Source organism: Chiloscyllium plagiosum, chromosome 1 (genome assembly GCF_004010195.1).
Source record: "Chiloscyllium plagiosum isolate BGI_BamShark_2017 chromosome 1, ASM401019v2, whole genome shotgun sequence".
In the NCBI taxonomy this organism is placed as follows: Eukaryota; Metazoa; Chordata; class Chondrichthyes; order Orectolobiformes; family Hemiscylliidae; genus Chiloscyllium; species Chiloscyllium plagiosum.
Genome location: NC_057710.1, coordinates 120,298,341 through 120,307,914, shown reverse-complemented (window position 1 = coordinate 120,307,914; position 9,574 = coordinate 120,298,341). Strand labels below are relative to the sequence as shown.

The window sequence follows — 9,574 nt, the reverse complement described above, 5'->3', positions numbered from 1 at the left end:
AGAGACCTAAGGGGCAACTTTTTCATGCAGAGGGTGGTACGTGTATGGAATGAGCTGCCAGAGGATGTGGTGGTGGCTGGTACAATTGCAACATTTAAGAGGCATTTGGATGGGTATATGAATAGGAAGGGTTTGGAGGGATATGAGCCAGGTACTGGCAGGTGGGACGAGATTGGGTTGGGATATCTGGTCGGCATGGACGGGTTGGACCAAAGGGTCTGTTTCCATGCTGTACATCTCTATGACTTGTGTGTGTGTTTGTGTGCGTGTGTGTGTGTGCATGCGTTTGCTGTTTGGAGACTCATCCCCAAAAGGCAGTAGCAGTCTTACTGTTGGTGTCCGGTCCAACTGCCGTGGAGGGGGGCGGGTGCCGATGGGACGCATGTGGGTCAGTCTCAGGGTGGGGGTGTAGGCAGGAGTCGGATGGTGGGTGGGGCTGGACTGGGTTGGACCAGTTTGGGGAAGGACAGAGGGGCAGTGTTGGACAGGGTTGGGGGGCAGATGGGCGGGGCTCGGTTGCACTGTGCTGCTGCCTCGTCTCCTGAACGGGGAATGAACTTAACAGAAGACTGGGAGCCACAGAGGAAAGGCATTGAATCAATTATTCGAATGAAATAGTGCCAGCCCATCTCGTTCTGTAAGACTATTATTTGAAATACTGTACATAATATTGCCTTCCTTATTTCAGGAAAGATGTAAATACATTGGAAGTAGTACAGAGAAGATTTACCAGACTGAAAGATGGACTGAATTGGTTCATTTATGAGGAAAAGGTGGACGTGCTAGGAATTGTATGCATTGGTGTTTCGAAGACAGCTTGAAACATATCAGATACTGAGGGGTCTTGACAGTGCAGATGTGGAAAGGATGATGCCCATTACAAGTGTATCAAGAACAATGGTTCACTGTTAAAAGATTAGGGATCATCCATTTAAAACAGAGATGAAGTTTTTTTTTCTGTCTGAGGTTCATGAGCCTTTGGAACTCTCTGCCTGAAAATGTGTTGGAAGCAAATCCATGAATATTCTTAATGTAGAGATAGAGAGGATCTTGTTAAGCAAGGGGGTGAAAGGTTATCAGGTGAAAATGTGGATTTGAGGTTACAATCATGATCTTATTGAATGGTGGAGAAGGTTCAAGAAACCAAATGACTTACTCCTGCTTCCTGCTGGTACATTCAGATATAATGGAGAAGGCCAATAGCTCAGTATACTCTGTTACGAATTATAGGTTTATCCTTTTTCTAGTTTAACTTTTCATTGCCCAATATCCATTTGCAAAATGGAGTGTCTCAAAGCTGTAAAAATGAAATCTTCATCAATTGTAATCTTTAGCACAATCACTGAAAAATGGACTGATTAACAATTTATTGCGATGAGACCAGGTAATCGTTATGTTGCCAGGTAACTATGGCGATGGTTGTTCAGGGAGGTTTTATGCCACAAATGCATGTCCTTTGGGAGCTGACTTGACACTGTTTAAACACATTTTACATAAACTCTTAAAGCCAGGAGGGTACCACAGGATCTTTTAAATTTAACTTATAGTAACCTCTTTCACTCGTACAGCCTTCCAAGATTTTAACACTCCTCCAATTCTGAGGCACTAATTCTTGTCACATGGTTCTGAGTAACCGGACAATCAGCTGCTGGAACCCAAAGCTCTGTCATTCTCTCTCTGCACCTCTCTGTCCCTCTCTCATGTCCAGCCAGTCATCTTCTGAATCAGTGATGAAAAAACATTATCACTAGATTAAACGGAGATTGATTTAAGTAGATTGCTGCAGAAATTTATAGACTGCAGTAATTTGAATTCTTAGAAGTAGAATGTCTTGAGGGAATTTTTGTATATTATTTAAGGCCTATTTCAGACAATCCTAGGGTTGATTATCTTATTGCACTGCAGCACTGTTGACGCTGCACACTGGTTATCTCACTAAGGTCAAGGAACCTTTAAGTGGCTTAACATGGGTTTGGTTTCAGACAAGCATTGAGTCCTGTAGATTTAGCTGAGTCTCACTAGATGTACATGATTACTTTTGCATGAGAACAGGACTCATATTTTCAGTAATGCCTGTGGTTGAATTAATGAGAGTGTGTCTTACAAACTAAATCATTATCAGCTACTTCCTTCAGATTGCAATCTTTGCATTTTCCTCTCCTCCCACATATTAGATTGTTAATGGAACCTCTCAAGTTATTTTTGATCTTGCTACCAATCCCCTAAATGCTTTAATTCCTCATTCTGTCACTCCACATTTTGTTTCCACGGGGTTTTTTTTAGCTTTCCTTGAGTTGCTTGAAGTACTTGAAGACACTCCCTTTGTCTGGTTATGGAACATTGCTCATGCTATTGTTATTGTTTATTTTTAACTTTATCTTCCTCATTCTCTGCTGTTTAAAACATCCACTCACCTCAAAAATGTCCTTTGTCTACACTACATTACGTTACATCATTTCCATTTTGGTATCTCAGCAACCTCGTCTGAAAACAAAGAAGCTGTGAGGCAAATGTGCACTTTGGCATAAATGAAATAAATTTCAGTGGAGGGAAGGCTAGCAACAGGCTAATTTTATTACTGCAGCATCAAATTATTTTTGCAGAATAGTTTATCGTCGTCTCGGTCTGAAGGAAGTCACCTCCAGATGCACATACTTGTGTGTGGTGCCTCGTGTCAGTCCCTCGTTGTCCATAAATAAAAGATGTAACAGAAGCTGTACACAATTTTCTACTTTCTTCCCATGTCCATTATCTGGTTTTCCTTTAATCCAGACCAGAAGCACTTTTTAGTCATGGTGTTTCTTTTGTTCCTAATTTATCAGAACTCTTGCCATGTTCAAATAGCATGAGAGGTGAATAGGGCAGGAAGTTGCAGTTAAAGATATTTGCATATTATAATCAAGCGTGGGTTTCCCACTCAAATGAACGAACTGTCAAAAGCACATTACTGTGGAATTCTGAAATCTGAACAGGGAAGGCTACAAATACCCATCAGGTCATGCAGTCTTGTTGGAGAGAGAAAGTTAACATTTCAGTTCTTGACCTTTAGTTGTTGCTTATTACAGACAAGTATGCTGGCCTGAGCACCAACTGAACAATGCTAATTGGACATGCACATAATTTGAGTGGCAAATAGATTTGATAATAAACAGTAATTTCTGGAGAAAAACAATCCTCAAAGATTTGAGAAAAATTGGAATTCCACATTTGAGGAAATCGTGAGTTGAATTCAGTTGTGAATGATGAGTCATGCTCTCACACCATCATCAGGTGTTTATGTTCAGCGTGTTTTAACAGTTGATAGTCAGATTAGGAACGAAGGGAATTTTAAATTTGACCAGAAGGATTAATTTGCAAATCCTTTGCTTATGAGTGAGCAATGCAGTCTGTGTTTTTGGTTGTGAAGATTTACATTACCATGAATCACAAGAATTGATTTTCAAAGATAGGTTTTGAATTTGAGCAGCGTATGTTTTGAGTTTCAAACTGCATTCTCAGTTTTGCTGCAATTATTTTACCCCTTATACTGTAGCAAGAAATAAACCAAACATTGTGTCCTTGAATTTTCAATTCTTCCCATCTTCCTGCCTTACCTGAAGTGTGACTCAATTTATAGGTCTTGGGAATGGAGGTGCCAAGTAGTGCTCTTGTCCTTGGGCCTATTGATTGAGGTTCTTAAGTGGCCAATTCATCCCAAACCCACTTCTGTTTTAGCTGCAGTCATGGGGAGCCCAGACTAATTAGGTGGATGAGCCAGTGTCATGATTGAAGGGATTAACTTAGTTAGGGGGAATCCCTGCACCATTGGAGACATCCTGCCAATGCCGTATCATACACTGCCCACCCACAACCCCATCCTCTTAAAGTGGACCCGCACAGTTCCTTTACACATCAGCCTTTCTTTGGCTACTGCCCTGGGCATGCCTTCAGACCCTCCTCTCTAACCTCCTCCTCTTTACGGCCTGCATGTATCTCCAACAGAGCTCACCACTTCATCTGGTGCTGCTGGGACGACAGAGATACCAGCCAATTAAATTGGGAAGGGTCCTGACCAACTTTTTAATCAGACAGGTAAATTATAGGGCACCCAATAAAGTCCAGCCCAAGGAATGTTTGAGTTGCTCAGAAAATGCTCTTTCTTGAGCATCACGTAAAGTTCATTGAACCCTATATGAATTATAATGAATTGCGCTCTAGGTATCTCTCTCATGAAAAGCAAACAAGTTTCATTTGGTTTAATATCTTTGAACTGTTCAAATGATGGAATGTTCCCTTATTCAGTCGAAGGGTTTTATCTGAAGAGAATAGCTTTTCCCACAATTTTCAACTTCTCATCTCATTAATGAATGCAATTTTGCTCTTAGGGAATCGCTTGGCTCGAGGGGCAGAAGTGCTCACCACTGCTGGATCTTCTGGTGCTCACACACTGGCACCTTATTTAAAGCACTTCAGAAGCTGCAAGCCAGGAGCTGGCCCCAATGGTCTTAACCATTATCACTGAGGACATGTCCCAGCGGCACATGTTGCGGGTACTATGATGAGCACAGTGCCACACGGCTACATGTCCCCACCTTTGACAGTTCAATGTTGCCTGCTATTACTGCCTCTTCTGTATTAAATGTAATGTAAGCCACAGGGGCTCGCAACCTGTAACTAAGTGCTATAAATCCCAAAAGCTACAAAAGAAATTAGTCTCACATAGGCTGGCAGCCTGTAAGTTTGTGCTGAGGGCAGTGAGTGTGTGTTAAGAAAGCAATGCATGGTGGGCCTGGCAATCTCCAATTAAGCACAAAGTGAATGAATGTTAAGAAAGCAAACTAAAAGTCAAAAGACGTATCCTGTGAAGACCTATGAGAGGTGCTTTGTTTTCCTGGATGCAAAATTATGTGACTGAGGTGTGCAGATCATAACTGAGCCTCTGTAAATCATTAAAGGCTGAAGTGATGTCAGAGTTGGTCTGAGAGCAGACGCGATGACGTGCTGAGCTCAGTGGCTGAACTGATACCAGCATATGAGAACAAACATTCAAGGAGGATGGTGGCCATGGAGCATGCAGGGACTTTTTCTGAAGAAATAGTTGAATAATGGCCAGGATGAACATTCAGTGGACTGCATTTACAAGTCAGGAACTTGTGTCTTCGATTTTTCCAGGGGAGGAAAAGATCATTGGCAGTGTGTATGAATATGTTGAGTTGGCACGTTAATAAGATGCAATTGCACAGCATTTCCCGCTCAATGGCGAGATTCTAAAGTTGATATTTAAGGCTTGGGGGAATTTTGTAAACATTTTTCTTGAAGTTGAGGTACAGGTTGTTTACATTCTCAACATTTCCGCACTTCACACTTGGGAGGAGAAAGTTTGCCCAATATTCTTAAATAAAGTCATACGGCATCGGAACAGACCCTTTGGCCCGCCATGTCTATGCTGACCAACAAATGATTCTAATCCCATTTACCTGCACGGATCCTCAGCCTACCAGAAATGCACACAGTATTCAATCTGTGGACTAACCAATGTTTTATAACATTATACCAAGGCTTCTTTGCTTCTATATTCTACACCCTGGCTAATGAAGGCAAGCATCCCTCATGCTTTCTTAACCACCCTGTCTACTTGTGCTGACACCTTCAGGGATCCATGGACTTGTACACTCATTTAGGTATATCCTTCCCTATGAGATCTCCCAAAATGCATCACCTTACACTTCTCAAGATTAAATTCCATCTGCCATAGCCTGATCTAGTTTATCGACTGATCAGTGTCAGACTGCAGCCTGAGACTATCCTCTTGGCCCTCCTCTGGTCAGGTGGTAGTGTCCCTACTCTTGACCAAGAGGCCTGGGTTCGAGTCACACTTGCTCCAGAGGTGTGCAAAAACATCTCTGAACCAGTTGATTAGAAAAATAGGTTGTGTTAAAAAAAATCTTTCTAACTATCAACAACACCCTCAATTTTTGTGTAATCTACAAACTTGTTAATTATACGTTCTACATTCACAATCAAGTCTTTAATGCACATAACAAACAGCAAGGGTCCCACTGCTAGTAACAGGCTTCCCATTACAGAAACCACTCTCCACCATTACCCTTTGCCTCTTGTTTGCAAACCAATTTTGGATCCAATTTGCCAACATGGATTCAGTGGGCTCTTACTTTTTGGACCAGCCTTCCATGTGGGACTTTGTTCAAAGGTCTTACCGAAGTCCATGTAAACACAATCAACTGCACTACCCTCATCGATTATATTTTTTTCACCTTTTCAAAAATCTCAACTAATTAGTCAGACAGAATTTCCATTGAACAAATCCATGCTGACTATCCCTGGTCAAAGATTGCCTTTCCAAGTGTAGATTCCCTCAGAACTTTTTCCAATAATTTCCCTACCACCGACTCCAGTCTAACTGGTCTGTAATTACCTGGCCTATCTCTGCTGCCCTTCTTGAACATAGGAACCACATTAACTCTTCTCCAATCATCTGGCATTTCACCTGTGGCCAGTGAAGTATTAAAAATCTCCACCAGGGACCCAGAAATCTTCTCCCTTGCTTCCCATTAGGAGCCTGGGATACATTTCATCAGGCCTTGGTGATTTTTATAATGTTTGCCCATTAAAATATCCAACACATTCTCCATGTTAATCTTAACATGTTCATAGAACCCCTGTAGTATAGAAACAGGCCATTTGGCCCAATAGGTCCACACTAATCCTCCAAAGAGTAACCCACCCAGTATCATTCCCCTATTACTCTACATTTACCTCTGACAAATGCAACTAACCCACACATCCCTGAACACTATGGGCAATTTAGCATGCCCCATTCACCTAACTAGCAGATCTCTGGATTGTGGGAGGAAACCGGAGCACCCGGAGGAAACCCACACAGACACTTCTTGCCCGAGGCTGGAATTGAACCCAGGGCCCCAGCATTGTAAGGCATCAGTGGTAACCACTGTGCCACCTGTTAAGAACTCGAGAACCTCACCATCCCAACTTACATCCCAGGCTACAATGTCTTTCTCCTCTGTGAATGCAGATTTAAGACCTCCCCCACATCCTCAGGTTTCACACACAGGTTGCCCCTTGAGTCTATAGTATGTCCTACTCTATCCCTGGGAATCCTGTTATACTTAAAAAAAAAGCTTTGAAGTTTTCTTTGATGCTATCTACAAAAGATATTTAATGGCCCCTTTATGCCCTCCCAATTTCTTTTTCAAGCATCCACCTACACTGTTTATACTTTTGAAGGGTCTGCCTGTTTTTAATATTCTGTACCTGACATATGCTTCCTTCTGTTTCTTTATCGAACTCAGGATAAACCTTGACATCTAGGATTCCCTTGACTTGCTGCCCTTGCCCTTCACTCTTAGAGTAAACATGAATTCTCACTCTACTGCTTTTAAAAGACTCCCATTTTCCAAATTTAATCTTACATGCAAGTAGCTGCTCCCAGTCTGTTTGCCAGATCCTGTCTAATGATACTGAAATTGGCCTTCCCTCAATTTAGATGCTTAACTTCAGCACTATCCTTGTCCCTTTCCATAAAAATGAAGATTTACGGTGTTATGGTCACTATCTCCAAAATGGGCATCTACTTAAATTTCAACCACTTGACTGCCTTCATTCTCGAGGATTGAGTCAAACTCTGCCTCATCTCGAGTAGGACTATCTACATATTGATACAAAAAGCTCTCCTGGATGCACTTAAAAATTCCAAACTGTCTAATCCTTTCACACAAGACGATCCAAGTTAATATTAGAAAAGTTGAAATCCACAACAACCATAACCCTGTTTCTCTCACACCTCCTTGTGATTTTCCTATATTTCCGCTAATCTATTTCCTTCTGACTGTTGGGAAGCCTGTAGTATAATCCCAGCAACGTTATTGCAAAATTTTTTATATCTAAGCTCTACTGAGATGGCCTCACATGGAAACCCTTTACAGGACATCCTCCCTCATTATGGCAGTGATAGTTTCCTTTATCAAAAATGCAATGCCGCTACCTTGCTTACAATTCCCCATCAAGCCTGAACCTTCCATAGCCTGGAATGTTAAGCTGCCAGTTCTGTCCGTCCTTCAACCATGTCTCCGTGATTGCAACAATACCATGTTCCCACATGCTGATTAATACTCTAAATTACTCTGCCTTACCAGTCAGGCGCCTATCATTAAAATAAATACAATTTAGCTTTCTCGATCCCCCATGTGCCTTATCCTGCCCATGTCTTCTCCACCTACTGGACTTTCCTAGCACCCCTTCGATATTGAATGGACCATGCTTCCAACTTTACATCAATTCTGTCCCTCACTATAAAATCAATTTTAACCCTCCCCAACAGCATGAACAAACCTTCCAGCAAGGATACTGGACCTATTCCAATATCATTCAATTCCAGTTTATACCCCAGAAACTTGCCCAGCGATCAAAAAATCTAAAACCTTCTCTCATGCACCATCCATTTTGACACGTGTTCATCTATTCTATCTTTCTATTCCTGTACTCTGTAGCACGTAGCATTGGAAATAATTCAGAGATTACAACCTTTGTAGTCTTTTCACAATTCACGACCTAACTCTCTCAATTCCTGCTGCAGGACCTAATTTCTTCTTTTACCCATGTGATTGGTCCTGATGTGTACCATAACTGCTGGCTGTTTGCCCTCCCCCTTCAGAATGCCCCACAACTGCTGTGAGACAGCCCTGACCCTGACACCAAGGATCTCAGTGGAGAGTCTCTTCTGCTGCCACAGAATCGCCATCAGTTTCCCTTACAATTGAGCACCAGGTCCCTAAATCTCTGCCAGTCTTTTTCCTTCCTGGCAGTTCAGCACAGCCAACTGTGATATTACAAACTTGACCGTTGCTGCTTTCCTCTGAGAGGCCATTCCCCCCAGTGGTATCCAACATGGTCTATATGTCTGACAGGGGACTCCTGCACTCCCTTTCCATGGTGACTTGTCTTCCTGGTAGTCACCCAGTGCTTTTCTGCCTGTGTAGCCCTAACCTGTGGTGTGACTAGCTCACTAAACGTGCTACCCACAATGCCCTCAGCCTCATGGCTGCTCCACAGTGAATCCATACAGAGTTCCAGCCGCTCCAGGTGAATCATGAGCTGCAGCTGAACACACTTAAGGCATCTGAGGTCACCACGGAGACTGGAAGTGTCTCTGAGTTCCCACATGTTGCAGGCGGAGTATTCCACAGGGTCACGTTCTCCTGCCATTGTGATTCTTACCAACTACAGACAATAAAGTAGGAACCAATTACTCGACCTTGCCCATTACTCGCCAAATCAGATTTCTCTCTCTCTCTCTCTCTCTCTCTGTCCGCTCCTCTCTATTCTTAACAAGCCACAAAACATACAAATAAGGACTTTGTCTCCCTCCCAGTGCTGCTCACTCAGTACCTAAAGCTGGTTCCCACACAGCCAATCCTCTTGCCTGACATCACTGTTTGAAATCATGACATCACCACCTGTGCTCTGCCTCTGGATTCAGGATCACTCCCATTCCCACTCTGCCTCTCTCCCTTCCAACTGAGCTGAATCCACTCACCTCCCACTCTGTCTGCTCCAA

At 42.6% G+C, this 9,574-nt stretch overlaps 1 protein-coding gene across 3 annotated transcripts in view; it reads left to right on the top strand.

Annotated features, from left to right (window-relative positions):
* Nucleotides 1-9,574, top strand: part of shroom3 (shroom family member 3) — a 442,567-nt gene that overhangs the window by 213,780 nt on the left and 219,213 nt on the right. The window lies entirely within an intron of this gene.